The sequence below is a fragment of the Pongo pygmaeus genome, chromosome 9 (assembly GCF_028885625.2).
Source record: "Pongo pygmaeus isolate AG05252 chromosome 9, NHGRI_mPonPyg2-v2.0_pri, whole genome shotgun sequence".
Classification (NCBI taxonomy): domain Eukaryota; kingdom Metazoa; phylum Chordata; class Mammalia; order Primates; family Hominidae; genus Pongo; species Pongo pygmaeus.
Genome location: NC_072382.2, coordinates 21,454,262 through 21,463,590, shown reverse-complemented (window position 1 = coordinate 21,463,590; position 9,329 = coordinate 21,454,262). Strand labels below are relative to the sequence as shown.

General features: G+C 46.4%; 1 long non-coding RNA gene across 1 annotated transcript; it reads right to left on the bottom strand.

Moving 5' to 3' along the window:
• Window positions 1–3,911: 3,911 nt before the first annotated feature.
• LOC129008053 (uncharacterized) lies at window positions 3,912–8,887 on the bottom strand. The gene is made up of 3 exons (XR_008492459.2): window positions 8,790–8,887; window positions 7,261–8,487; window positions 3,912–4,409 (listed from the first exon to the last, which is right to left on the bottom strand). It is a non-coding gene; the product is annotated as an uncharacterized LOC129008053 (long non-coding RNA).
• Between the last annotated feature and the right edge of the window lie 442 nt (window positions 8,888–9,329).

The following is a 9,329-nucleotide window of genomic DNA, read 5'->3' as shown; positions in this document are numbered from 1 at the left end:
AACTTCACATTTTCTTCCATTATAAATGTAGGCTACAAACCACAGAAGTAGATGTAACAGATACTTTGCTATCACACGTAATATTGCAGATATTGGAGAGAGGAACAAAATATCATTTATGTTCATCACTACTGTACTTTGAAATTATAGTGGCTTTTTGGCCAGGCATGGTGGCTCATGCCTGTAATCTCAGCACTTTGGGAGGCAGAGGCAGGTGGATCACTTGAGCCCAGGAGTTTGAGACCAGCCTGGGCGAGACATCATCTCTACAAAAAATATAAAATTTTGCCAGATATGGTGGCATGTGCTTGTGGTCCCAGGTACTTGGGAGGCTGAGGTGGGAGTATCTCTTGAGCCCAAGAGTTCGAGGCTGCAGTTAGCCGAGATTGTGCCACTGGACTCCAGCCTGGGTGACAGAGAGAGACCCTGAAAAAAAAAAGAAAAAGAAAAAGAAAAAGAAAGAAAGAAAGAAAGAGAGAGAGAAAGACAGACAGAGGGAGGGAGGGAGGGAGAAAGGAAGGAAGAGAAAAAGAAAGGAAGGAAGGAGGGAAGGAAGAAAGGAAAAGAGAAAAGAAATTATGGTTTTTTATGTTAATAAAGAAAGACAGTATTCTTATATCATAAATTTGGTTTTTTGAATACTTTAATAACTGTTTTCAGTTTCTTTTATAATCCTGTGTATTTTATATCTTTCAAATCATTTTTTGGAAGAGAGGCCTAATAGGATTTATCAGACCATTAAATGGTGCCCATGGCACAAAAGTGGTTAAGATCTCCCTTCCTTGGAGAATAGGTAGATTGTTATTACAGTGATGGGAGAGAAGTATACATCCCAAATAGATGACCAGAACAGCATAAACCAAGATAGAGGTGGGGAAGAGTATGAGATGCACGGCAGGATGGAATGTGCCTCCCCTCCCCATCCTTGAGGAGAAAGTCTCCTTGGCAAGATTAAGTAAAAAGACAGCGACTTTATTAGCATAATAATGCATCAAGGAGCAAGAGAATAGTTGATTTGTTTTAGACATGCTCTAAGAATCTGGAGAATTTAGATTCTTAAGGCTCTAACGTCTCCTCTGCAGGGTGGAGCCAAGACTCTGAGGAGAGGGCTGAACTGTGAACCTAGAAGTACCATCTCCCCCTGCACACGCCTTTGGTCAAGTTGACCCCAAGAAGAAGGACAAGTCCTCTGCACAGCGATGACACCATACACACAGTCTGTGGCCCGGCTTTGGGAGACTGATGGGACAAAGGATGCTTTGCATGATCCTTGGTCTCTGAGCAAATATATACGTGGGTTAACACAAAGGCTCTCTTTTTGAAAAATGTGACTGTGAAAGTGTGCCCTCCCGGATATTCCAGGCATAACACAGGAGTGACTGCATGTTTGGGGACAGTGCGGAGGCCACTCTGATTAGATCAGAGGACGTGGACTGGTTCATAATGTAAAAGCTGAAGGGAGGCCGGGCGCAGTGGCTCACGCCTGTAATCCCAGCACTTTGGGAGGCCAAGGCGGGCAGATCACGAGGTCAGGAGATCAAGACCATCCTGGCTAACAAGGTGAAACCCCATCTCTACTAAAAATACAAAAATTAGCAGGCGTGGTGGCAGGTGCCTGTAGTCCCAGCTACTCGGGAGGCTGAGGCAGGAGAATGACATGAACCCAGGAGGCAGAGCTTGCAATGAGCTGAGATTGTGCCACTGCACTCCAGCCTGGGCAACAAAGCGAGACTCTGTCTCAAAAAAACGCTGAAGGGAGGGTGGTAATGAAGGGAAGAGGACTCCAGGGTTTCAAGTGCCATGGATTAAGGGAGGGAGTAAAGGTGGGGGCCCAGGACAGATGATTGGATCTGTCTTAGAGGTGAGGTACCTTCAAGATGTCTCAGGGAAAATGGCCAGTAGTCCATCAGGACTCAAGAGTAAGATTCCAGGGAGACACTGGCGTGAAATGGGAAGAGAGCTAAGAAAATAATCCATATAGAGGTGATCATTAAAGGTGTAAAGAATAAAGCAATAACGTAAAAAAAAAAAAAAAAAAAAAAAACAAGAACTGAACTTTAGGGAACAAATAAGTAGGCTTCTTTTGTGTCCCAAAGCCAGAGAACAAGAACATTTCAAGAAGAGGGGTTAAATTCAGCCTGAAGAAAGAAGTTGCACAAGGTTTCTGGATGTGGCTACCGGAAAGGCCTTGGTGAATTCTGAGCGAGCCGTTCCCACGGAGGGAGCAGTGGATGGAGGCCAGCTGAGGACTGCCGGGTTAGAGGGTGGGTGGAGCAGCCAAGGGAGACAGGAGAGGGTGGGAGCCAATGAAATGGAGAGAGGGAGGCTAGGAGATTTGCAGGCCAACAGCATCACATTAAGTTTCTTTTTAACAAGACGATCCAGTTTTTCATTAGAGAAAGAAGGAAACTGCAAATCGGGGGTATTTAAAGGTCGTGTGAAAATCACGAAACTTCAAGTTGAATCTGTTCCCACCTAAATAACTTTTGTTTAGAAACCAAGCAAAGCCACTGAAACCATCTCAGCACAAATCCCGAAATGGAATTATTCGGATGTCTCTGAAATGGTGTAGGTGCCATGAGCCACTGTGCTAATATGCAGTGTGTCCACACAGAGCCCAGGGTCCAGCGGTGTCAGAGACAAAGGCCAGAGCTTCCCAGAAGGTTCCATAAGGAAAGGAATTCAGGAAGTGGGGTCGAGAGAAGAGCTGCTGTCACTGAATATCCTGCAGCTTAAGAAAATGATCCTGTTTAACCAGCACCTACTATGGGCTAGGCACTTCACCGACATTTTTCCCATCCTGAACAAGACTACAAAGTATTTTTTCTGTTACTATCCCCACAGTGGAGATAAGGAAACAGGTTCAGGGTAACTTGCCTCAAACTCACAGTTCGTAAGTGGCAGAGATAGCCTTGGAGCCCAGGTATATCTGCCTCTAATCCCACCGTGTGCCCATCCAGCCTGGAACCTCACCCAAACACACTGGACCCTCAAAAATAAAAAAATTAATAAATAAGTGTCATTATCACCTGTAACAGCCAGTAAAAGACAAGTGCCCCTTGATGTTAGTGTAGCATAACTTTCCCAGTTCAACCTCTTCAAAAGTTGGGTTTTGTTGTTTTTTAAATTATCCTGAACTTGACAAACTTTATTTAAAAAAAAAAAATTCACTCACTTAGTCTTTGAGTAAATGAAGAATAGGGCCATGTGTCAGTGCTGGGGACACAAGCCCTGTGCTCAGGTTGTCACAGAGAGAGAAGGCTCAGGACAGCAGGGTGGCAGGGGGCATCTTCCTTCATAAAGGAGAGAATATGAGCCAAACCTATTTGTCTTAAATTTGTTTTTATTTCCATCAAAGTATTACCTGTAAATCTGAAAAACCAAATAGTGCCCAAAAGGCTTACAATTGAAAATGGAAGTCTCCTGTTTCCTATCCTTTCACCTTGTTTCCCCAAAGCTGTCACTTCTGTTATTTCTATCCCCATTTCTAAATAATACATGTATTCTTTAAGCCAGGTGCGGTGGCTCATGCCTGTAATCCCAGCACTTTGGGAAGCCAAGGCGGGTGAGATCTCTTGAGGCCAGGAGTTCAAGACCAGCCTGGGCAACATGTCGAAACCCCATCTCTACTAAAAATACAAAAATTAGCCAGGTGCAGTGGCACATGCCTGTAGTCCCAGCTACTGGAGAAGCAAAGGCAGGAGGATTTCTTGAGCCCAGGAGGTGGAGGTGTCAGTGAGCTGAGATCAAGCGACTGCACCCCAGCCTGGGTGACAGAGTGAGACCCTGTCTCTAAATAAATAAATAAATATATAAAACTAAATAATATGTGTATTCTTCAATCTCTTGGCTCATCATCTCAGCCTTGGTGTGTTTAGAGAAATTTTTCTTCCATTCCCTCTTTTCCTCCCCTTATGCTCCCAAAATAATATCTCAATCTTTTAAAATCCACATTCCACATTTTCACTTTTATAAATACACAAATATTATTTTATTCCTGGGCCAAGTAGCACACTATGATCTTATTTGCTTTCCTTTTTGTTCTTCCTGTTAACAATTACCTCATTTTTCATCAACTTAGTTCTGTTTGTTGTTGTTGTTGTTGAAAACAACTGATGAAATCTTTCCATGCCTCAATATAATTTTCCACATCACCAAACCTGTCAGATCACTTGTTAGGCCGAGTTTTCTTCCTGAGGACAAACTCCCGCAGCCACTAGAGCCTTCTGACTTCTGCTGATCTAGGCAGCTTGCTCTCTGGTCCAAGGCATAGCTGTCTCCTTGTGTCCCTGGAGCCATGACCCAAGGAATTCCCTTCTCTCTTCCCTCCTGTGTTGCAGCACTTGTTTCTGGATCTAACTTCTTTCTTGGAGTCCTGATTTAAGTTAAACACATCCTTCAGCAGTTCCCTAAGAAAGGTACATAGGACGCAAGTTATTTGAAGACACAGTATGTCAATAGAAAGCTCTTTACTTCTCCCATCATGTTTAACTGACAATCTGGGTTGGTGTGGAATACTAGTTAGAAAAACATTTTCAGTCAGATCTGTTTTTTGCTTATTTTGAGACGAAGTCTCACTCTGTCGCCCAGGCTGGAGTGCAGTGGTGTGATCTTGGCCTCCCGGGTTCAAGCAATTCTCCTGCCTTAGCCTCCGAAGCAGCTGGGACTACAGGCCTGTGCCACCACATCCGGCTAATTGTATTTTTAGTAGAGATGGGGTTTCACTATGTTGGTCAGGCTAGTCCCCAATGCCTGACCACAAGTGATCCACCTGCCTCAGCCTCCCGAAGTGCTGGGATTACAGGCATGAGCCATCGCTCATGAGCCAGTCTTAGTCAGAATTTTGAAAGGCATTGCTTCCTTGTCTTCAAACTTCCAGTGTCGCTGCTGAGCAGCTTGATGCCATCACTCCAGAGGCTTCCTGTGCAGGGCTGGGACTAGGATGAAGTGAGTGAAGCACCAATCTGAGATGCAAACATGCAACGGAGTGCCAAAAAATTCACCCATTGAAATGCCAATTTCAAATAAAGATGAGATCCAAACCTACGCTTATTCAGCTTGACCTCACTCACCTTGCCCAAATCCCAGTCCTGTCGGACCATGTCTTTACTTAAAATTTTGCTGTTTGTTTATCGTGGGTTGCTTTCTTTTTCTTTTTTTTTTTTTTTTTTTTTTTTTTTTTTTTTTTTTTTTGAGACAGAGTCTTGCTCTGTCACCCAGGCTGGAATGCAGTGGTGCGATCTTGGCACACTGCAACCTCCAACTCCCAGGTTCAAGTGATTCTCCTGCCTCAGCCTCCTAAGTAGCTGGGATTACAGGTGTGCACCACCACACGCAGCTAATTTTTGTGTTTTTAGTAGAGATGGGGTTTCTCCATGTTGGCTGGGTTGGTCTTGAACTCCTGACTTCAAGTGATCTGCCTGCCTCAGCCTCCCAAAATGCTGGGATTACAGGCATGAGCCACTGCGCCCGGCCTCTTTTTTAAATAGTGCATTAATTTTTTTATCTTGATCACTGAGTTTTTTGGTGCCCCCTTGAATTCCACCCACAAGGCAAGTGCCTCACTTGTCTCGTCGAAGTCCCAGCCAGCTGTCTCCAGAAACCTCACAGAGCTACCTTGATCTCTGCATCTGAAAGGTTGTAATGATGAGCCTGGATGTGGATATTTTTTTCACTGACTGAGTTGGATACTCAGTGGATCTCACCATCTAGGACACATGTCCTTTAATTCTGGGAAATTTTCTTGTATTACTTCCTTGACAATTTCATTCCTTCCTCTCTCCATTTCTGGGACCCCTATTAGCTGAATGTTGGACCTCCTAGATTGATTCTTTAATTATATATAAATTTTTTCAGAGACAGGTCTTGCTCCGTCACCCAGCCTGGAGTACAGTGGTACGATCAGGGCTCAACAGCAGTCTCAAACTCCTGGGCTCGGCCAGGCATGGTGGCTCACACCTGTAATCCCAGCACTTTGGGAGGCCGAGGCGGGCGGTTCACGAGTTCAGGAGTTTGAGACCAGCCTGACCAACATGGTGAAACCCCATCTCTATTAAAAGTACAAAAATTAGCCAGGCATGGTAACGTGCACCTGTAGTCCCAGCTACTCAGGAGGCTGAAGCAGGAGAATTGCTTGAACCCGGGAGGTGGAGGTTGCAGTAAGCCAAGATCATGCCATTGCACTCCAGCCTGGGTGACAGAGCGAGACTCCATCTCAAAAAAAAGAAACCTCCTGGGCTCAAGTGATCCTCCTATCTCAGCCTCCCCTAGTGGCTGGGACTACAGGTGCACCATATGCAACTAATTTGTTTATTTTCTGTAGAAATATGGTTCTACTATGTTGCCCAGGCTGGTCTCAAACTCCTGGCCTCAAGCAATCCTCCCACCTCAGCCTCCTGAAGCACTGGGATTATAAGCATGAGTCACCACGCCCAGCCTGATCCCTAATTGTTTACGCTTTCTCTCCTGCCCTCTTCTCTGCTTCATGTCTTGGTCTCTCTTTGTTATATGTACAGAGGAAGTTCCTCAACTTTATCTTCCAACTCTTGATACTTTTTAAAATTTTTACCCTCAGGATTTTTACTTTTAAGGGTTATTTCTTTTTCTCTATTTCTTTTTTATTTCACTCTGTTACTTTTTAATGGGTGCAATATGTTCTTCTATCTCTCTAGGGATATTAGTTACGGTTTCTTCAACCTTGTATTCTGCTCCCTGCATAATCTCCATTTCCTCTTGGTTCATATCTTTCTCGGAATACTGAGAGAAAGTGTCCCTCAAGTGTCCATGATCTTTGGGTGTGTGTTGATATTTAATGGTTCCCCACTGCAGGGCCAGTTGGAGGTATGAAGTGCCTGAGCGTGGCACGTTAATTGGACACTCAGTTGCTCCCACCAGCTTATCTGCTACAGACCCCTGAGCATAAGCATCTGTCAGTCATTTCTTTGGGCTTGTTTAATTCTTCCAGGGAAAACACACTTCCATCTTTGTGTGGGGTTAATGCAGGGTGCAGGCATAAGCCTGATTCTGGTACCCCGGAGGTGGGTGGGGAAGGTGGCTGGGAGCCTTTATTAGGATGCCTCACCTCTTCTCTTCACACTTGGCATCCCTGAGACCAGGACCTCTGGTCTCTCATGGGAGTAAGGAGGACAGTCACCTGGCTGCATAGGATGGAGTGGGACTTGGAGGTCTACTGCTCCTTACACAGACTTTCAAACTTCCCCCTACCCCTATTCTCAGGTCCTGCCCCACTTCCTGTGATACCTGGTGCCTCTGATCCTGGACCCTTTCTGGGTCTCTGTAGAGAAAATCAGCTCATTTCTGTAGTGCCTTCCCCACTCGTAAGTACAGAGGTTTGACATTTCTTCTCTCTGCTGAGCCCTTTATCCTCCTCCAGCAGCTTCCCCCTCCATGTATTGAGATTCAAGAGTAGAGAGGTCTCCATGTTTCACCAAAGACGGAGTTCAGGCTTCTATTCCTGTTCTCCTGTGGTTTCTGTACAGTTTTCAGGAGGGGAATGGAGTGGAAACCTCTTTCTTCTACCGTCTTAGAAAGTCTTGGGCAAAATCTGAAATGGGGGATAGGAGTTGACCAGGCAGATCAGGCAGCGAAGGGTATTCCTGCCAGAGGGAGCTGTCTTCACAGGCAAAGAGGAATAAAGAAAGCCTCCTGGAGTTCTGCATGGCTGCAAGCAGGGAGAAGCTAGAGCCTGGGCTAAGGAAGTGGATCCGGAAGGGTCTTCAATGGGCCAAGAAGTGTGTCCTTGATCCTGGAGCAAATGAGGAGCGGGAGGAGAGGAGCCCCTTGGCCACGTCTGCCCTGGGGCAGCAGCATGGCAGAGGTGCCAGGGGAGCAGAGCGTGGGGGGCATGCGGGGGAACAGACAAGCTGGGAGGAGAGAGTCCCCTGGGGGATGTGAATGTGGAAACAGGAGGAGGAGTACTCTGAAAGCTGTCTCAGAGCTGGAACCAGCAGGACTTGTGACTAACAGGAACGGGGCATGAGGGCAGAGGGAGAAGTCTAGTTTGAATCAAGTTTCTGGTTTGGGCAACAGAGTAGGTGGCAAGGCTGTTGACAGAGATGAGGAAACACCGCGGGAGAAGGCAGTGTGGGGAAAACTCTATTTGCATCTGTATTACATTCCTCCAAATTCCATCTCTGAGAAGTCCACGCTGGCATTATATAGTCACAGTCAATATCCACATAGCATTGTGGGTCCTGCTTTTTTCCCTTAGCAGTACGTTTCCAGGTGTCACCAGAATCCTCAACGTCTTCCTTTGATTTGGCCACAGAATATTCCATTGTGTTAATAAACACGCCGGTTTCACCTCCTTATCCCTATATTCTGGGCATTCTGAAGAGGACTGTGATGGACACCAAGTTGTTCTCAGTAGGGCCTGTGAGCAGCTCCATAGCCCAGGTCTCCTGCCTCCTCCAAGGCTGAGGACCCCCTGAGGGCAGCTCAGGGGTGCCGTTGCATCTGCTCTGCCATCTACAACGGGAAATGTTGAGGAAGAATGCTTGAGACCTCACAGTCCCTGTACCTCATTGATCCCCAAAACCACCCCGGAACCTCAGAGAAACTTGCTTCCCCCTCTGGTCCCCAGGCAACACTGATTCTCCCAAGCTAGGATGGAGCAGGGAACCTCATTCTTCCTCCACCTGAGCCCTCTTCCCTTCCCAGTGGCCATGCTGTTTTCCGCCACCACCCTCCCCATTAATGGCCTCGCTCACGTCTCCTTTCAAGAGGGTCCCAAGGTACATGGGTCAAGTGAAATCAGGGTTGCCCCAGACCTAAGAACAGTGGTGCCCCCAGAGGGAAGCTGGAGCCCTGTGGCAGAGGTGGAGGAAGAGGAGAGGACCAATCAGTTGTTATGGCAACCAGGGCTCCCAAGATGGAGGAAAGGGAAAAGGCGGCCCTGCTCAAGAGTTGCCATGGCAACCCAGAGCCTCCAGACCAGCTTTGAAAACAAAAACCACACACACGCCACTTAACAAAGAAAGTATCCAGGACTCCTACGTATGCTCCGCAATCCAGAGCGCCAAACAGAACAGGTCAAGGTCTGGTCTCACAGTTGACTTTGTAGACTTTTTTTAGGGGCAGAAGGGCTGCTTTTTTTCTGGGAAAATAGAGAGCCAGGGCTTGACAACCCGTAGGGTCACTCAGCAAGCATTTACTAAGCCTACTACATGCCAGGGCCACAGCGACAAATTAAGATCCAGACCCACTTTCAAGGGAGGAGGACAGATATTTCCACATCAGTACAAGACTTGCTGGAAGTCTCTGACGACAGTTTGGCAGTGTTCATTAAAAATTTTAAGTGGATGTTCTCT